We start from the raw sequence: 21,094 nt of genomic DNA, 5'->3' as shown, positions 1-21,094 counted from the left end.
GTTATAATGCAAAAAATAATAAAATTGTTCTAATATACATATGTATTTTATTTGTTACAGGTAGCATTGCTGATAAGCTGCGCGCGAGTTTGCGAGATTCTCGAGTGCCGAATGGATCGTTATTTCGCGTGATTATAGTTTTCGCATCGTTTTTTTCTCATTGTACAATGTACGCGAAATACGCGTGCGATTCACGCGTCTGGGACTGTCGGGAATGCCGTGTAAAGTGTCGGGCGACCGTAATTATTCGTGTTTTCGCGAGTGTTGTGAGTGCTATGAAGGACCAAGGGAGGAGGAGGAAACCCGGGGAGGCATCAGGCGACAGCGGAGCAACTGTGAGGTATGCAAAATAAATATAACATCCTCAATTTTTTAATTCGTTACTGGTAAAATTATTTGATTTATCTCTTGATTTATTTATGGAATTTATTTTGCTATTGTATATATATATATATATATATATATATATATATATATATATATAGAGAGAGAGAGAGAGAGAGAGAGAGAGAGAGCAGGGATTTTAAAATAAAATTTCAAGTAAGCAAGGCAGCAAGGATTTTAAAATAAAATTTCTAATTTCTATTTTATGTACATAAAATATTTTGGAAATTTTATTTTAAAATCCTTGCTTCAAAGTTAGTAGGCATTTCCTTATATAGCTATATATATACACACACATGTATATACATAATTTGAATATTTTGTTTTCAGATCAATGCTGTGTACTACAACTCTATTGCACGTATCGGTGAGTGAGAAATTATTTATTTTATAACATTTCTATAATAGGAGTGTGTGTGAAGCTTTACATACACGGCACGAATGCATAAAACTGGTTATATATGAACATAATTGACATATGCAGATTTTATTTTGCGATATATCTATATTCGCGAGCGATGATACCTTTCACATCCGCTGCTACTTTGATAGCAATTTATATTTGGGAGGGGAGAGAAGGTAAAATAAATTTTTTAAATATTTTTTGTCACCTCAAAGAGAAATTATATATGTATATTACAAATGATACGATACAGCAATATGATAACGATAGAAAATAATCTACACGAGAATGGCCTATAAAGATATTATCGTTTTAATTCACTTGTCGCAAAATGATTGATTGGCACGAACGAGCGAATGACATCACGACTCTGGAAAAAAAATGAGACTGTCTGCGCGAATTATCCTGCCGGGATATCCATATGTGAAGGATGCTCGTCGCGACGCGAAAGACAGATGACCGTAATGCGATTCACGTGTGTCCTCGAATCGTCTAAGGGAACGAAAACGTGAGATAGAGGCATCCGGCACCGGCACAAAACCCGTCCGACGACTTCGAGATTCTTACTTCGGAGCGGGTGTACCTTTGTGTGTCGCATCGAAAGCGTGGATTTCTTTTTTCGTTTTTTTTTTTTCTCTACGTTTCTCTCTCTTTTTCTCTCTCGGCTCGCTCATACGAGAATGAATCAACGGGAAAAGATACTCGCGGCTTTAACGAGCTTTCTCCCTCTCCCCCCTGTCCATAAATTATGAATTATTCAATGATTCATGGCTCAAAGATGGCGGATCGTGAATCGATGGAGCTGTTGACGCGACGCGTGAATGACAGGCGGACTTAAGGCTCGTTTGACATTAAATGTTCTGGCAAATTGTGGTCCTGATACAGTCGTGTCATTCGTTTTCGACATCGGGACACAGCAGCATCGTTTCACTTTTTATATACTGGCTTCCGTGTCGTATGACAGGAAATATTGTGACACGATATTACACGAAAACGAATATTCAGTCAGTATAAAAAAATTATTTTTATTTTTAAAAATGATTATTAAAAATAATTTATTATTTAAAATTTAATAATTATTATATTTAAAAATAATAATTATAAATTATATATACTTTACTTATACAATTAAAATCTTGTTTTACTGAAATAATTGTTACTTTTTTATGTGATATTTTATCGCGAAGAGAAATATATATAATTATTCTATATACTTACTTTTTTTTAAATAAAAATGAAATAAAATAAACAGTCGCGTTTAATCATTCAGTGATATTAAATTTATATTCTTTTTAATTTTTTCATATATCTAATATTTATCAGTATCGCGCGCGCATCTTATAAATATATGCATATATACATATGTATAATACAATATGTCAAACGTATTATAGTGAATATATCAAATGTAGTAGTATACAATAGTACACAATACGCATGTACACACTACAATGTATTAATGAATTCTCACACATTAATTGGCAACTGATTGGACGTTAAAGAAATCGGATCGGCAAACATCGGATTAAATTATAGTCTGCGGTAGATGTTCATCTAATTCTGTCGATCAAGCGATTATTTTTCCGTCCTGTGCGGTCAAATCGCCGGTTTAGTTAATTTCTTTTTTCATATCGCGTTATTACATCGCAAATAGAGAGAGAAAAGGAGAGACCGTAAAAGTGACGTCCGGCCTCAACTGTCATTATGAGTTGGCGCTCGCATTTTACTTGCTATAATCATTAGTACACGAACGACTAGGCCACCGTTAAACTTGTTTTGCGATCGGTTGTAAAATGCTAATGCATGTTCTTTTCTTCTTTTACTATTTCTTCTCACGCGCGCGGAAAACTGGAACAATCTCGGGTTCGGTATCGTCGATAAGTGAGATTGCTTGCTTTTAGTTTCGTTTAATTAACAGCGTATAATTAAATTGTTAGTCGGACTTATTACCAGCACACGAACTTAACGTTAATTGGAATATCCGACGTGTCATTTCCCCGTATATTGCGAGGTAATGAAATTAATTAGCGGGTTTATTCGCTGACGATGGCTTTTTTAATGATATAAATAATATAATATATTTTTCGTTCTGTGTGCGCAATCTTCGCGTCAGCGATATTTTAATGATATGTGTAAATGTAACATCTAACGTTCGCGTAAAACTTGCATCTCTTCCAATTATTTGTTACCAACGAAATTCTACTTCACACCGTAATTCTTACTTTATCGTAAAGTACTTGCAATAAAAATACACGTTGCGTATTTTTTTCTCTGTTTCGCGCAAGACAAATATTCTCAACTTTTATTGACGCAGCAAACACGAGAGACGTCGTTCTTCGCGTGACGCAAGAATTATTTCGTAATTTCCGGTACACGAGATGCACTTCGTCGGAGCGGACGAGTGACCTAATTTTTCATTTCCCGAACAGAATATTTCCGCAGACAAGACAAGTAGTCTTTCTTTCGCTTTTTTTCTCACGATGCATCGTGTTTCTTACAGTGTGTCTTATTAAATTCTGACCACGAATATCTGTCAACTTTATCGACGAATAAAATACCTTCGCGCGAATTGAATTAAATCTATTTTTCAATTCAATTTAATAATAATATATTTTTATACATTTGTTGAAGTATATTATTAAATATATATTTTTTAAAAACCTTTAATTGAGAAAAAACGCGATAGAAGAGAAATGGATGCTCTTATATTAGATTTCGGCTGTGAAAGAACCGATCGTCGCCACGTGTGAGACACAAAGTCACTTTCTATCAGTGCCGTTTAATATATTTGCGCTTAACCGAGCACCATTATCAGTAGACGTTCGCTCAAAGTGTAAAACAACGATGGACAAAGAGAGTCGCTTAAACGGCATTTCGAAGCCGCCATTTTCCGCGAACCGCTCGTTAATCTTCGCGGTCCCGAGGTACGAAACACAGAGAGGGTCCCTCTCCTTCTCGAGTGCAATCTCCTTCGTACTGAATACACAACGCGATTCACGGCGGTGCGCTCGGTTGCACCGAGCGCAGCGCAGCGCAGCTAAGGGTCACTGCACTGTGTAGGCCGCGGCGTTTAAAAGTCGCATTGCGACGTATAGGTGCGCGCAGCCATCACGCTTTTGGACGGCTGTACTTTATTCGGAAAATAGAGAAAGTCGCGTGCAATTCTCTTGGAAACGAGCCGATCTGCGCCGTACGAGTCGCCAAAACGCGGGCTCTTTCTCTCCCTCTTCGCGTTTCCAAGCTCAATTTGCATAATGGGTAAATTATATTTTTAACGTCGGAATACATAATAAAAAATAATTAAAAAACCGCGGGATCAAGGACGCGAACATTCGGTATGATGACGCGTAAAGTGTTTTTATTTTATTTTTTTTTTTTCGATGAGAGATAATTTTTTACGACATGCGATATGATATATTCCGTCTTGCGATTTTATCGGTCTTATCAGCTTGATAATACCGTTCGATTTCCACGAAGGTCTCGTCGTTAACCGGGGGGATGAGGTAAGGCGGTTAATTTTCGATGCGGACGCGCAAAATTCGGTAGCCGACCGGCAATTTCGCTCTGGTAACGACGCGTCATTCTTTCCCCCCGCGGGAAATCGGGGCGAGCGCGAGATCGAAGAGAAGATTAACAGATCCGACGACGATGAGCGATGGGAGGCACGTTCGATCGGGACGGTAATTAATGCCGGCGGCGATCGCGATTCCGAGGGCGGTACCAAAAGGAAAACAACGGACGCGCGGGAGGCCCTTTGAAGTCGCGCGGATTGCGCGGCGCGATGCGCCGATTGCGCTGAAGCTGCACCGCCGCCAGGAAGTGCATTGTGTCATTAGCTCTATTTAAACTTCGGCTAATTGACGATAAGAGCCGAGCTCTCTTTCTTCAATCTTCTATACAGAGAGAAGAGGGGATGAACAGTAGTTACTCTACGCGAGAGAACATAGTAATCGAAGAGAGCTGGGTAGAAAAATAAATAAATTGCAATTAAACACATTTATGCAATTTCGTTAAAAAAAAATTCGACAGTACATTATATGAATTTTAATATTTTTTTATGGTTTGGAACATATTGAAAAATTTTAAAGAATCTTATTATTTTGTATAGTGATTAAATTCACATGTCATTAGTCATTAGCTGTATTTAAACTTCGGCTAATTGACGATAAGAGCCGAGCTCTCTTTCTTCAATCTTCTATACAGAGAGAAGAGGGGATGAACAGTAGTTACTCTACGCGAGAGAACATAGTAATCGAAGAGATCTGAGTAGAAAAATAAATAAATTGCAATTAAACACATTTATGCAATTTCGTTAAAAAAAAATTCGACAGTACATTATATGAATTTTAATATTTTTTTATGGTTTGGAACATATTGAAAAATTTTAAAGAATCTTATTATTTTGTATAGTGATTAAATTCACATGTCATTAGTCATTAGCTGTATTTAAACTTCGGCTAATTGACGATAAGAGCCGAGCTCTCTTTCTTCAATCTTCTATACAGAGAGAAGAGGGGATGAACAGTAGTTACTCTACGCGAGAGAACATAGTAATCGAAGAGAGCTGAGTAGAAAAATAAATAAATTGCAATTAAACACATTTATGCAATTTCGTTAAAAAAAAATTCGACAGTATATTATATGAATTTTAATATTTTTTTATGGTTTGGAACATATTGAAAAATTTTAAAGAATCTTATTATTTTGTATAGTGATTAAATTCACATGTCATTTAAATTTATATCTTTTATTAAATCTCCCTCCCTTAATATCAGCAGACATTTTCAAATCCAAGTAACAAAAAGACAATAAATCGTATGCATTACAAGATCCTAATGATGATAACTGAAATTACTAAACTAATGACACAGTTAGTATATAGTTGTAAAAAAAAATGAGAACGATTCAGGGATTGGCGATCGATCGGTAAACGAGATTAGAGTAACGATTGTTCTACATTTACATATACACATGTATCACGAGACCCCCCATAAAACTTGTAAACTCGCCGTCACGATTTGATCGTTTGCCGGCCAACTCTGATCAATCGGGCGATGTTTGGCACGATTGAAGAGAGATACGGCACGCCAACGTGCTGCGTGTACTTTGACTCGCATGTCGAAATGTTTCCGCATCGCCTAACTCCGAATCGATCTTCTCTTTCACGCCAAATGACAATTAAAGGGCACCAAGCAATGGGATCACGCGAAACAATCCGTTCTCGAGCGTTTTATCTGTACGCGTGTTACACGCTACAGCTTCATAAATCTCACGAAAAAGCCCTCGTCTCTGACGAAGAAATGAGAGCGAAAATTACATAAGAGAGTTTATACGAGGAATTTAAATTAAACTTTAACAAAATGAAAAATTTATCATTGTATCGAAATTTCTAAAATAAATTAAATTCTCCGTGTACTTTCTAATTTAAAATAGCGTTGTGAGGAATCTGGAAAAAATAATTTTTAGAGCAACTTGAAAATTATCGGATCGAATATCATATAATATTAAATCCCCCTTGCTTGATCGAGCCAAATTGAACAGCTGAGGTTTTTGTAAACAGTTTTTAATATGGACTATTAAGAGGTCTCTCACCCTCGTATTGACTCAAGGATTAGTCACATCACGATTCTTAATTCTGCCCACGGAGTATCATCGTGTATCAACGATAGTGGTTTTGTATGCATTGAAGCTAGGTCTCATTGCTTGATCCCGTCGATCGATCATCTCGCGAATGAAACTGGCGCCGTAAATGGCACTTATCTCCGTGGCAGACAAAGGGATAAAAGCCGAGGACACTTACTAGTTAAACTCAAATGAGATTAGTACCAATTGCTCTGACAGAAGACATTCAGTGCGCTTGACAAACGCTCCCTGGCGACACACAAGACCGTAGACAAGAGCTAAAAAGCTTCGTCATTACATTATATTCATTTATCGGAGACACGTTCGTGTTCAGCAAGAAGTTGCCAGAGAATTCTCATGCAAAACGTGATATAGGTAAAGTAATTGTAATTATCATCTCCAACTAACTGGCGTCTAAATTATTAAATTGCTTTTTCTCTATCTCTACTCTACTTCAATTAACGATCTCCCATCCGAGTTCGATCTATCACAACGATTCCCATTGTCGGCGCGAGCAATTACGGTAATTACATTTCGTAATCTAGGCGCTCCATCAATCAATATACAGACGGATAAACGGAGCTCGTTAGGGTCCGAAAATTGACCGTCTTGTTTATTCGTCGTCGTAATTGGCCGAGAGAAGGAAGGTCCGAGTCCGATCGATAGCTGTCGCGCTTTTTTTCCCGCGTGGGTGAGCGACGCTCATCATCAGGGGAGCGACGAGCGGCAGCATCGACAGGAAGAAGAGAGAGAGAGGGAGGGAGGGAGAGGAGAGAGAGTGCATCGGACGTTGCATTGTGCTGTTAGACAAGTCGCTGGACAAATGGCCGCGCCATGGATGGATGGATAGACGCGGTCGTTGACAATTACAATGAATCATACACGATACGTCAGCCTCGAGACCGACCGGTGCTCGGTCATGCTAGAACACATCTCCCTCGTCATCCTCTCTATCATCTTCCACGGCGACTTGTGTCCGCGCTGCTTACATCGCGCGACTACGCGAATCGCGCTGTATGTCGTCTGGTTGGGGGTCCCTGATACGAGATGCAATTCACGCGGATTCATGGGGTGTGATAAGCATATATTATTCCTATCTGTGAAACATAGTGCGCGTATAACCAACGGTATTAATCTCTTCCCTAATTCGCGATTAATGATAAAATAAGTCTGTATGTTGCATATTTTGTGATACAAAATTTTTCTGCGGCTTATGTCGCGTTGAAGCAAAAATATTTCTAACACGAGATTTTAAATCCGCGATCTTGAACACATAAATATTCGGATGTGATGTATGACATGATTTGAGCCATGTTTTATTACTATTTAAAAATAATTATTATTTTGAAATATTATTTCTTGAATATTGTACGATGTAATTCTTGGGCTTTGGATAACTAGATACTTCTTTATATTTTTATATAAATAATATATTAATAATATATAAATAATAATTATATTGAAAATCATTATTTATATATTATTAAATATTTCTAACACGAGATTTTAAATCCTCGATCTCGAATACATAAATATTCGGATGTGATGTATGACATGATTTGAGACATGTTTTATTATTATTTTAAAAGAATATTATTATTTTAAAATATTATTTCTTGAATATTGTACGATGCAATTCTTGGGCTTTGGATAACTAGGTATTTCTTTATATTTTTATATAAATAATATATTAATAATATATTAATAAATAATAATTATATTGAAAATCATTATTTATATATTATTATCATATTATTTATATATTATACACACTTAGTATGTTGTTAGAATTTAAATATAGCCGGGATAGAATATATGATACGAGATGCAATTCACGCGGATTCATGGGGTGTGATAAGTGATAAGCATATATTATTCCTATCTGTGAAACATAGTGCGCGTATAACCAACGGTATTAATCTCTTCCCTAATTCGCGATTAATGATAAAATAAATATGTATGTTGTATATTTTGTGATAAAAAATTTTTCTGCGACTTATGTCGCGTTGAAGCAAAAATATTTCTAACACGAGATTTTAAATCCGCGATCTCGAAGACATAAATATTCGGGTGTGATGTATGACATGATTTGAGACATGTTTTATTATTATTTTTAAATAATTATTATTTTGAAATATTATTTATTGAATATTGTACGATGCAATTTTTGGACTTTGGATAACTATAGGTACTTCTTTATACTTTTATATAAATAATATATTAATAATATATAAATATATAAATAATAATTATATTGAAAATCATTATTTATATATTATTAAATATTTCTAACGCGAGATTTTAAATCCTCGATCTCGAACACATAAATATTCGTGTGTGATGTATGACATGATTTGAGCCATGTTTTATTACTATTTTAAAAGAATTATTATTTTGAAATATTATTTATTGAATATTGTACGATGCAATTCTTGGGCTTTGGATAACTACACTGAGAGAATTTTCTCTTAGAATTTACCCTGAAAATCATGGTAATCGTGGGACAATATGGTATAGAAAGAATTTTATGAGAATTTCTCTGATTAATATTTATCACAATAAAAAATAATAATATTTATCACAATAAAATATAATAATATTTATCACAATAAAATATGAAACATATTTAATTAATTTTACTAAACTGCATAGTGAAATTAATCAAACATATTTTATATTTTATTGTAATAGATATTATTATTTTTATTGTGATAAATATTAATCAGAGAAATTCTCATAAATTCTTTCCATACCACATTGTCCCAAGATTACCATGATTTTCAGGGTAAATTCTAAGAGAAAATTCTCTCACAATCAGTGTATTAGGTACTTCTTTATACTTTTATATAAATAATATATTAATAATATATTAATAAATAATAATTATATTGAAAATCATTATTTATATATTATTATCATATTATTTTATAAATTATACACACTTAGTATGTTGTCAGAATTTAAATATAGCCGGGATGGAATGATGGTTATAATGGGTCCATAATTGGCTATACGTCTTTGTCGCTGTTTTTTCATGTTCTCGAGTTCCTGTGCAATTTCCTTCATTCGTCTCCTCTCTTTACGCACGCATCCGCGACCATTCGTCTTGTAAATCATCTCCGGCTCTTGTAAATCACGTCATAGCTGCGAATAAATGATAGACTTTAACGCGCAAGGTCACTGGCACGTGGTAACTCGTAGTTACTCTATTGTATTTGCATAAACCGGTCACGTTACGCGGATCACAATAAGAGGGAGAACACGAGAAACTCGGAGTGTCTGTGCCCTTATATTTTTTACGTTCCACACGAGGAGGTAAGAAAACGAGTGACACGTGCAATGATTACATTAGCGAAACACCTTCGTATTTCCGCATTCGGAACATTAATAATTCCGCATTTCATCATAAATATAAATAATTAATTAAATATTATTTTTATCGTGCGATCTAATTGTAATATTTAAATTATTATTATTTCAAATTATGCGTATTTTGTATTTTATTATCTTTTTTATCGGAACTTTTGTTACTTATATATAATAATCGGAGTTTGAATATTCAACCCCGTTTTTTCGTTATCGTCATCAATGGAGGACTTTTCCGATCGAGTGCTTCTTTATCAAAGTTTGCTTTTCAATAAACTCGTTCCTCGGATTCAATGGCTATCATAGAAGATAGCGCTTTTGCGCGATAAGCGGCGGATTATTTTTCTTTCAAGCGAACCGTCTTACTCGGTTTTGTCGATAAAGATTTCCACAACTCTCGTCTTTCACGGATTACACCGCATTCACAACCGCGTAGTCGATGGCAAGAAAAAGTGGCACATGTGTCGAGTCAGATAGAAGTTTTCTTTACGGGTAGAAACACTCGCACGTGCGTAATCGTTTTCGTCTTTCCACGGTTCAATCTCTCCTAGATGTAGCCGAGCGAGTTCTCAAAGTCTCGTCTGCCAGAAAGCGAATGTCGTCGAGTGACTTAATGCTACGTGATATGTTGGTTTCCCTACCACGTGGCCGCCATCCTGGTCCTGATAATAGGCTCGCAAACTGATTTTTGATATTACATAAAATGCCCTACGATAAATTGTGATAACGATGAAATAGAATGAAAGATTATATATTTATTTTTATGAGAATTATCTTTAATTTTATGTATTTATTTAATAATATCTTTTCACTCTTATATATTTATTTAATAACATCTTTTCAATTTTCTATATTTATTTATTTTATATATTATATTATTTATTCTCTTTTGGAAAAATAAAATAAAATAATATAATAAAATATTATATATTATATAAATATTATTATATTATTCACTCTCTTTTTTCTTTTAAAGAGAAATAATATAATGTAGATAGTGATAATGTAAAAGAATGAAAGCTTCATGCTCGGCTACCGCATTATTGCCGAGAAAGCAGCAAAAGCATGAAGAAACGACGAAAGAAGAATTTACGGGTAACATATGATGGGGACGAGACTCAGGTCTCCGGTTATGTCGTCACGGTTCCCGAGAAGGATTTTGGTTATTACCCAATTCCGGGGGATCACGCACCGGAGGCAACGCTTTCTAAACGCGTTCGGGTTAGGTCCGGCTCTCTTCGGGTTAGATAGGTGACGATCTAATGCGATGAGATCTATTCGGGTGCGCATGAAGCAACATACCGTGAGAGATATAATAGTATATCGCGCTCGCAGGTCATTCCGTGTTACACATACGTGGATGGAACTTCTCTCCCATGTGTTATATACACACGTGGGCAGATGGTGGCCCCGGGCCTGTTTGCCCACACAATTCTGACAGCTCTCGCGCGCGGTGAATTCCTCGCGGATGAGATTGTTGGATCGTCGATCGTTTATAGTAGCGGATTGTCAGACTGCGAGATTGCTGCCGCGGAATTTTTATGAAAATTCTACGGGGGATGATGATTTGAAGGGTTGTTCAATTTTACGGAAATCTCGTTTGTTTTTTTTAGTAAAGAGGCTAGAAAAGATATTTTATATAAATAAAGAATTGTGTGATGTCGAAATGATTTTAATACCAAAAAGAGAATATTTAAAAAATACTAAAAAATTTTTCTCTATATTTGTGTAATTGTTCTAGAGAAATTATAGCTCCTATATATTTATTATTTATACGGAAATTTATTTCTGGATTAAAGAAAAAAATTATGCGTGCGTGGAAAGTTGAAATTTTTCAGAATTCTTTTTTTTCCTTAAAGAATAATCTCGCAGATGATAATAATTTAAGGAAGAACAAGAATTCGATGAACTTCGTATAAATTCAGTCTGCACGCGCCATTATTTCATAGTCACTCGGTCTAGTTATTTTGAACGGATGCGGTCGAAAGGTCGATTTACATAACAAGAGCCTAAACTCGCGTAATTTACATTTCCTTTCTACCCCTCTGTCCTCTCAACAGTACATATATGTACACGTATGTGGAAGAATAGGAGTCGCAATGAAAATCGATACGAGTATTTTCATTGTATTAAGTCGAAATAAAAAATTGAACAGACGTTTCGAATCCTTAGATATTGGACTAGATATTAAACTATCCTTTTGTGTCATATAAAGTAGTAAAATATAGTTGAAAATATCTATCGAAAATATAAATATGTTTCATAATTTAAAGTGATTATAATTAAATTAAAATATTTTGTGAGATGAAGCAGCATCTTTCTTAAAAGAAACGATTAATTATTATTTATATATTGAAAAAAATATTATGTAATTACACACATGTATAAGAATTAATGATCGTATTCTCTCTACGATACTAAGAATTGTGTTTTGTCTCCTCCAAAAAATAGATTGCTTTAAAAAAATTATATACATACATTTTTAAAGTTACAATTAAATATTCACGCATGAGAGAGCGTTAGATGTGCGGCGCGCTCGTTTTGATACAGAGGAAAAACGAAGCGAGGAAGGAAGTTGCTGCACCGTGACGACTGATGTTTCCGTTTGGAACAGCGGCGGCATAGACGAAAACTCGTCGGTGGAATAAAAGTTCCACCGGTGTTTCCACCGGAAGCGGCAGCCGTTGCGCCATTATCTATTTCGTTTTTCATTCACATACGTTCGAATGCAGGTGTGGATGCAGTTTTAGGTACGAAACGCCTACGAATAATAAAACGAATCGATCGCTAAGATAAAATTTTCCACGCAAAATTCCACAAAGTAATAACATATTTACATAATAGAATTTTATTTAAATTATTTCAATTGTTAATTAAAAATTGTAGAAATGCATATATATATCGTGGCGTATGTTTGATTTAATTGAATTGTATAATCCAAAAAATATATATATATATATGTATAAAATCAAATAAATTCAAGCCATGATATATTTCATTTGCGTTACGTTGTTCAAATAATATTACAAGCGCCATGCTTTTCGTGCAGAAAACTGTATCACGCGAAGCGAAACCGAAACGCCTATTACAAGGGTGAACGACACACCCTTCAGGGTAAGGGTTCGGTTGCGCATCCTGCAGGAAACCGTACGAAGAGAGTAACTGGAAAGAAAATATCTAACACCAAAGGGGATACTCTTGTAAGCGAAAAGAGGCTTCTTTTGTAACGAAAATCCGTTACGGAAGAATTCATGACTCGAGATAAACTTGCATTAACTCCATCTTCTAATCTCTCTATGAATTTATTTGAAATAATTAATATTAAGACTCTTAGCAACGCATTTTTTCATGAATTTTTTTTATTAATTTATCATTATTAATTTATTAATCCTCTCCGACTTTATCATCGAAACATACACGAAAAAAAATATTAATTATCATAACTAAATTTTAGATATCCCTATATTTCACCTGAAATTTAGTTATCGTGTCTTTTAGTTATTAATTAATATTTTTTAGTGTAATTTAACGGAGAATTCTCCGTTAAACCATAGTTTCAAAATATTAGTTATATCTAAATTTTAGCTATGGTAGCTAATATTTTTGTCTGTCTATTGCAATATTAAATTTATCTCATCGTTGCGATGCTTTTAGTATCGCTCACAAAGATTATTGATGCTCACGCATTTCAACGAGCTGTCGAAATAGTCATTTCCTCCTATCCCTGCAACGAGTCGATCCACGTCCGCCGAAGGGCAGAGTCGGATGCTTTTACTCGCTCCAATTGCCGTATGCTCTTATTGAAGTGTTGACCGATTAATGACCGGGCGTAGCAATGTTGTGCCGACCTTGTATAAATTCACGTCGACTTTTTCACGCCAACTTCCTCTCCGAAGGCGTCCATCATGTCGCTTATCCAAACAACAGCGAAGGCCGGAATCTTAATTTACGGCAGTATCGTCGCGGGGTATGAGATTAAACCAGCAAAAATATATACAAGAAAAGCTATATGTAAATTAATTCGCAAGGATTTTTAAAGACATGTTGAACTTGAAAAGTTCTTTACTAATTATTTAAATTTAACTCTCGCGCGAATTTTTATCTATTTATTGACTCCCTAAATATTATTTCTTCAACGCCAATTAATTTTAATAAAGTCATTAATTTAAAAGCTCTTTGTTTCTTTTTTTTCAAGAAAAAATTGGCAGAAAGGAGTGATATTTAAGTTACAATTGTACTTGACTAATATCGGAGAAATTGGATCTTAAATGTCACTATTGTTGCACTTAACGTGCACTTGTGCAAGTCTCTCACGGTTAGTCGATATACGAGTCGTATTGAGAAGCCATTTTTTCGCGAGTGTGTCGCTCTAATGCTCGCTTCGATATCTCGAAAAGAGGGTCGCGTGGGCGCGTTTAAGAACTACGTGCAACGCGAACTCCGACCCCGGCTCGGTTGTCCCCAATTTCGAAACTTAACCTCTCGACGAGGCCTCGTGCTAAGTGCTACCTAAGTTAATCGTTTAATTAATTCTCCCGGTCCGGTCGTTCGCATCGCTTTCACCCAATTAACTTCTCTCCCCTGCATCTCCACGTCGCAAATTCGAGATAAAAAATAAAATATAAGAGAAGAGGAGGGAAGATGAGGAATTAAATCCTATCGAGCACACGCTGTGAAAAGGCACACGTTCCCCGCAGATAATCATTTAAATGGATAATTGTCCGCTAGACAAGAACTGAGGAAAGAGAATGTCTGTTGTGAAACAGACAGTTTCGCTTAATTATCGTGATACTGAAGGAGGGCAATTTAAGTAATTTGTATCGCGTGTGTAAGTTGCAAGATATTTTTCGAGCTAATATTTAAAATAATTTTTACAAAGCACGTTGCTAACACGAATTTAAGCCGGTTATAATTAAAGCAATCTATTATTTTTTTTTTTTAAATATAATATGTAAAGTTGTGACACATACATACTTGCTGCGGATATTCATATTATTTTCATTTTAATTTTACTTATATAAAGAGAGACAATATATATATTTAATTTTGCAATTAAAATATGAAAATTTCTTAAACAACATTATTAATTGTTACATTATTTCGTAATTGGTAGAAACATATTTTTTTACATTGATTATACCGATGAGAGAAATGAATTTATTACGTCGGCTGTACACGTGTACTTTGATTTTACGCGCTTTGAAATTCTAGAAGGATGATCAAAGTAATTATCACGTCTTGATGGCTTTTGTTTGTCTCGTGCAAGCGAAAAGCAAAATTCGTAGCATCTTGTTAGAAGCACGAAGTTTCTTGTCGGTCGAATCGGGAAAGATGTTGGAAAGAAGGAGCAGGGAAACGAGGGAGAGAAATGAGAGAAGGGTTTTCGATCTTCTTGGGTCTCTTCAAGATCCTCACTCAGCTTTAACGCTCTCTCGAGGAGAGAGAGCAACGTCTCAGTTTCCATACGACGTATCGCTTTCAGACTCCCTTCGAAGCAGTTCTCTAATTCCACATGCTGTAGTCGTCTACGATAATAACGGGTTTTCTTGTCGCGCGAAGACAATGTCAATTCGGCCTAAGTCAACTCAAGTTTCAGAGTCTCGCCATAAAATAAACCCTGGCAAACGTTGACCGATAAGAAGGTATCAGTGTAAACTCTTTTGGCAATGTAAAATAAATATAAAATAGAGCTAGTATATATTTAAGAAAATCAATATATTTCGTAGTTATTAATTCTTTTAAATTATTAAAATTTTTTTGTTTTATTTTTAATTATTATTTTTTGTTTTATTTTTTAAATAAATTTTATCTGTTATCAGCATAAAAAAATAATATAAAAGTAATAAATATAATAAAAAAAATGTATAATAAAAATATACAATATGTTATATAGTAATATATATTAAATATATATATATATATTTATATATTTTTCATACATTGCCAAAATGAGATACATATCTCAGCATTTAATTATTAATATATAATTATATATATATAATTATATATAATTATACTGCTTGCGTGAGAAACGATTATTAAGGCTTATAATTATAAATTATGTCGCGATGTGCGATACACGATAATGATAAGCGATGCCTAGATTAAATGGAGAAAATACCGCGTGACGCGTTGTTGTTTACGTTTGCGCCTCGACTTGTTAAAGTATGTATACATGAATTTATATACATATGTCGTACATACATATGTATACGGTATGCTCTGCCGAGTTTACCTGTGCGTGCAATCATACATATCGTAAACAAACGACGAAATTCCTCCCCATTACTAGCGAGACCGTCATGAATTATAGAGTGATAGCATCGCAGGGTCTACGTCACGTTAGTCACATAAGATTTCGGCTGTAGTCGTGAGAGGAGTGTCCGTGAACAGGACACACAAAAATGTCTTGTGTACTCAGAAGTAATTCTTGTAACTAGAAACTGACTTTTTTCCAAGATGTTTTTATGTTTATTAAAGGAACGGTATATAGTTGATATTTTTTAATTAAAAGACAGACGATATGAACAATTAAAGTTATAGGGTGCATCTTTTCTTCCCTTTCGTATAGTTGTTATTTTTTTAATTAAAAGACAGACGATATGAACAATTAAAGTTATAGGGTGCAAAATATTATTAGACGCTGCATTAAATATTTATATCATGAAATTTTTCGTTTTTTAATAAATAATAAATATTGTTCAGTTTTGAAAAAGTGGATATATGTTGAAGAGAGTATAATTGAATATATTTTATTTGAGAAAGAAGAGAATAGAGGTTTATATGTTATTTGAAGACATATATCGATAACCAGAAGGTTATCGATATATATGTCTTCATAAAAGGACTAAAAGATTAGAAGATTTTTTTTAGAAGTGTAATATATTATCGTTCAATTACCTCTCAATATTTTTTACAAACTGATCATACACTTATCTCATTATTATTAGATCGATCATATCGTATTCCTATGTTTTTCTTTCACACCCCAAGTGCACGATAAGATAATCGAGAGAAAGAGAGAGAAAAAAGAGATTATATAATAAACATTGATAAAAGAATATTACTCTTTGATGTATATACATGTTTTCATTAAATTATTATCAAAACAATTCTAAAATAAATAAAGTTTAAATTAGGGTAATTTTGTAGCTCTCACTATTTTGAAATGTAAAATTTAAGAAAACTAGAACAACACAAGCGCGCGCCATTCTTCGATTTTATGTTAAAAAAAGAATGTTTTAAATAATATGTTATAATACTTTAAACTCTATTAATATTTTTTGACAGAAATCAGCTGATAACTGATCAGCTGATATCAAGAATAAGGTATTATAACATATTATTTACAACATATTACTATTTTAATTTTTATATTATTTAAAAATTTAATTTTTTACCATATTATTATTTTAAAAATTAATTAGCAAGTTAACGCTTTAATCAGCTGATTTCTGTCAAAAAATATTAATAAAGCGAAAATTTGCTATTTAAATATTCTAATTTACATATTTGTATTTATATTTATATTTATATTGCAATATAAAAATATTTTTTCTAAACTGCATTGTTTATATTCGACACACACATATGTATCTACATATAATTTGAATATTTTGTTTTCAGATCAATGTGTGCTGTGTACTACAACTCAGCTATTGCAGGTATCGGTGAGTGAGAAATTGTTTATTTTATAACATTTCTATAGCGGTAATGAGGCGTATATAATAATGTTGAAAATATTAAAATACTAATATATTTTAAATATGTTATAATACCTTATTCTCGATTAATATTTTTTCTTTCTAAAGCCATATCTTTTCGAACGAATCTCCTTCGAGTTTTAATTAATTATTAATATTAAGTCATGTATTATAGTATCGCGCGCGCGCTATTAGAATGAAGTTGCCGATGTTTGTAGCGAATAGCGGCCATTACCGAAACGCCGCGAGTATCAGACAGTTCGAGCTTCGTCCCGCTTTGATTAATTGGTAAGCATAATCGTTAGAAACGATTTCGAACCTTTGTATTGTAATATTTATCAATCGCATATCATAATTTCACCGTTAATATGTAGGCGTAATTGTTCGAAACGCATATTTCGCGAAAAATTCGATGCAAAATCTCTTGCCAACCTAACCCAACTTAATCTGTTGTCGCGCGCCGCGAATGTGTTGCGATCCGTGGATATATTTATCGTTAATTCTAGTTTACATATTTATATTGTGTACGTTGTAATGCGAAATAATAAGATTATTCTAATATGTATGTATTTTATTTGTTACAGATAGCATTGCGATTCACGCGTCGTGTCGGGAGTGCCGTATAAAGTGTCGCGCGTCGGGAGTGCCGTGTAAAGTTTCGGACAATCGTAATTATTCCTGTTTTCGCGAGTGCTACGAAGGAGTAATGACGGTCGACCAAGAGAGGAGGAGGAAGCCCGGGGAGGCATCGGGCGACACAGCGGGGCAACTGTGAGGTATGCAAAATAAAAACATTTTTTCTAAACTACATGTTTTTCTAAACTGCATGTTTATGAGATATTCGACACACACATATGCATATACATAATTTGAATATTTTGTTTTCAGATCATTGTGTGCTGTGTACTACAACTCAGCTTTTGCAAGTATCGGTGAGTGAGAAATTGTTTATTATATAATATTTTTATAGCGCTAATGGGGGTGCGTATGATATGTTGAAAATATTAAAATAGTAATATATTTTAAATATGTTATAATATCTTATTCGCGATTAATATTTTTTGGCAAAAATCAGCTGATAATTGTCAAAAATATTAATCGAATTTAAAATATTACAACATCCCTTTCTAAAAAAGCATATTAAGTCGATTCTCGCAAAATTGTTGCATCTTTTCCGCGATGCTGATTGACTGTTTCGATTCGCATTATGCGTTATATTCGTAGCATCGAGAGGCTATCATCGCGAGGGTTAGTAGTTTAACAGTTTGTTCAAAATAAAATTAAATAGAATAATATGTTTTAAATAATATATTATAATACTTCAAACTCGATTAATATATTTGACAGTTATCAGCTGATTTCTGTCAAAAAATATTAATCGAATTTAAAGTATTATAACATATTATTTACAACTTATTACTATTTTAATATATTTAACATATTATTATTGTAAAATTTAATTTAGCAAATTAACGCTTTATTAATATTCTTTGACAGAAATCAGCTGATTAAAGTGTTAATTTGATAATTAAATTTTAAAATAATAATATGTTAAAAATATTAAAATAATATGTTGTAAATAATTTAAAGTATTATAACATATTTAAAACATATTATTTTATTTAATTTTATTTTGAACAAACTGTCAAACTGCTAACCCTCGCGATGACAGCCTCTCGATACTACAAATATAATGCACAACGCGAATCGAGACAGCCAATCAGCATCGTGGAAAAGAGGCAACAACACTTGCGCGAGAATCGACTTAACATGTCTTTTTTAGAGAGGGAAAATCGCTTGTATGGCAATCGTAAATTCGCGGTTGTGTTCGATCGTAAATAGAATGAAAAACTAATGATGCTGATTAAGAATGCATTTTTGTCTCAACGTCGATAGTTGGTAAATGACGTTCCAGCTCGCGGAATCGGAAGAGACCGCAGTTTACGCTAATACGATTATATACGCATTGTATCGCAAAATTCGCTAATTCGCTCCGAGAGAGAGAGAGGTGTGTCGAACTCTCTTCGTTTAGGCGCGCACCTATATTAAGCGGCCCTTGACACTGTCAAACACGAGCGCGCTAGCAAGTGCAAGCAAACGTTCGCTTGCTTAGACGCTTTTAGACGAGGCCGACGAGCTTTCCGAGAGACAAAGCGCGAGACCAGCATTTTACCAGCATCTCTCATCCAGTGATCTGTTCACGAAACTGCGCGCCGGAAAATGTATGTTTGAGTACGTATATGTATGTGTGTTTAGGGGAGAGTCTGACTTAAATATAGCGCACAGGGGTGGCACTCTCCGCGATATACGCTCTCGCCAACCACTAAACCCTGAAATAGCTCTCGCCCGTCTCGTGGACTTTTACCTTCTATCCCTCTCTGTCTCTCTCTCTTTGAGAGATGTGTAGACATATTACCGCGTTTATAGCCCTCCGAATAACAGATTATAAAATCCCGCCGGCGAACCCCAAAGCCACGTGTACCCTTTCTCGAGGAAGTCTGCATATATGTTAATATGTTCACTTCGTGAATATGAATATTTTCTGAATAATATAAAATTTTGTTTTTAACGTTTTGTATACACATGCATTTCTACTCACGGTTGAAATATTAAATGCAAAATAATAGATGCTGGTAATTAAAAAATATACAAAATACGGACTTTTATATAAAATCCCGCCGACAAACTCTAAAGTCTCGCATATTTTTTCTCGCGAGAACGTCTGTGTATTAATATATTCACCGTATATGAATATTTTCTACATAATAAATTTTGTTTTTTTTTTTAACATTCCGTATACACGTGCATTTCTGTTCATGGTTGAAATATGAATTCAAAATAATAGACGCTAATAATTAGTGGTAATGAAAAAATATACAAAATACGGACTTTTAATATCGATTATCATTTTACTATTAACATTTATTCGCGTCGATTTTTTATCGATGCCTCTCAAATTACACAAGACATACCAGTTTTGTAATATTAGAGTTTGTTAGCGCTAAGTTATTACGTGTCGCGGAATCGCGAATCCTTACGACGCGCGCGAATGTAAAATCGTGGATGGCCGGATGTTGCCTGACCGAAGACGGATTCACAGCCAAGTAGCGTCTCGCGGCCATTCCATTGCGTGTCTCGGAAAAGTAAAAGGGTAAAGCGCACCGACGAAGGGAGAGACGACGGTCGGGACAGGCAATTAGCTTGCAGAAATAACTACTTTCCATTTCTCCGCCACGAAATCTGTCCGCCTCTCGTCTTCGCGTTATCACTTTGGTAAATAAATTTTCGGGATTACATCGAACGAAGGTTACATTGTAAAAGCTGATATTCAAATTCATAATTAACCCCAAATCATTTTTATACATTTAGTTTTTTAATATAATATAAATATATATTTAATTATTTATATATATTATATTTTTTTATTTAATTATTTATATGTATAATATAAATAATTTTTTCTCTCTTTTCAAAGAATTTATGTGCACGAAGAAATAATTATAATATTTTTTTAAAGGTGTTTTTAATTTCGAATATATAATGGAATATAACGCCGTCTTATGTCGAGATTTACAGACTCGTTTTAAACAATAATATCGTATTTTTGACCGATAGA

General features: G+C 34.1%; 1 protein-coding gene and 2 long non-coding RNA genes across 4 annotated transcripts in view; 2 read left to right on the top strand and 1 right to left on the bottom strand.

Annotated features, from left to right (window-relative positions):
- LOC145943526 (uncharacterized) overlaps positions 1-144 on the top strand; it is a 37,797-nt gene extending 37,653 nt beyond the window's left edge. The window contains exon 9 of the long non-coding RNA XR_014426532.1: positions 61-144. This is a non-coding gene — a long non-coding RNA (uncharacterized LOC145943526). The remainder of the gene's footprint in view (positions 1-60) is intronic.
- Positions 1-21,094, bottom strand: part of Gukh (NHS actin remodeling regulator GUK-holder) — a 199,329-nt gene that overhangs the window by 35,431 nt on the left and 142,804 nt on the right. The window lies entirely within an intron of this gene.
- Positions 141-18,415, top strand: LOC145943523 (uncharacterized). Its single transcript, XR_014426530.1, has 5 exons — positions 141-340; positions 715-751; positions 17,402-17,445; positions 18,063-18,254; positions 18,367-18,415. It is a non-coding gene; the product is annotated as an uncharacterized LOC145943523 (long non-coding RNA).

Source organism: Prenolepis imparis, unplaced genomic scaffold, assembly GCF_030444845.1.
Source record: "Prenolepis imparis isolate NDT839.2.m4 unplaced genomic scaffold, iyPreImpa1.0 SCAF_12, whole genome shotgun sequence".
Lineage (NCBI taxonomy): Eukaryota > Metazoa > Arthropoda > Insecta > Hymenoptera > Formicidae > Prenolepis > Prenolepis imparis.
The sequence above is the reverse complement of the archived record's forward strand: the minus strand, read 5'-3'. Positions and strand labels throughout refer to the sequence as shown.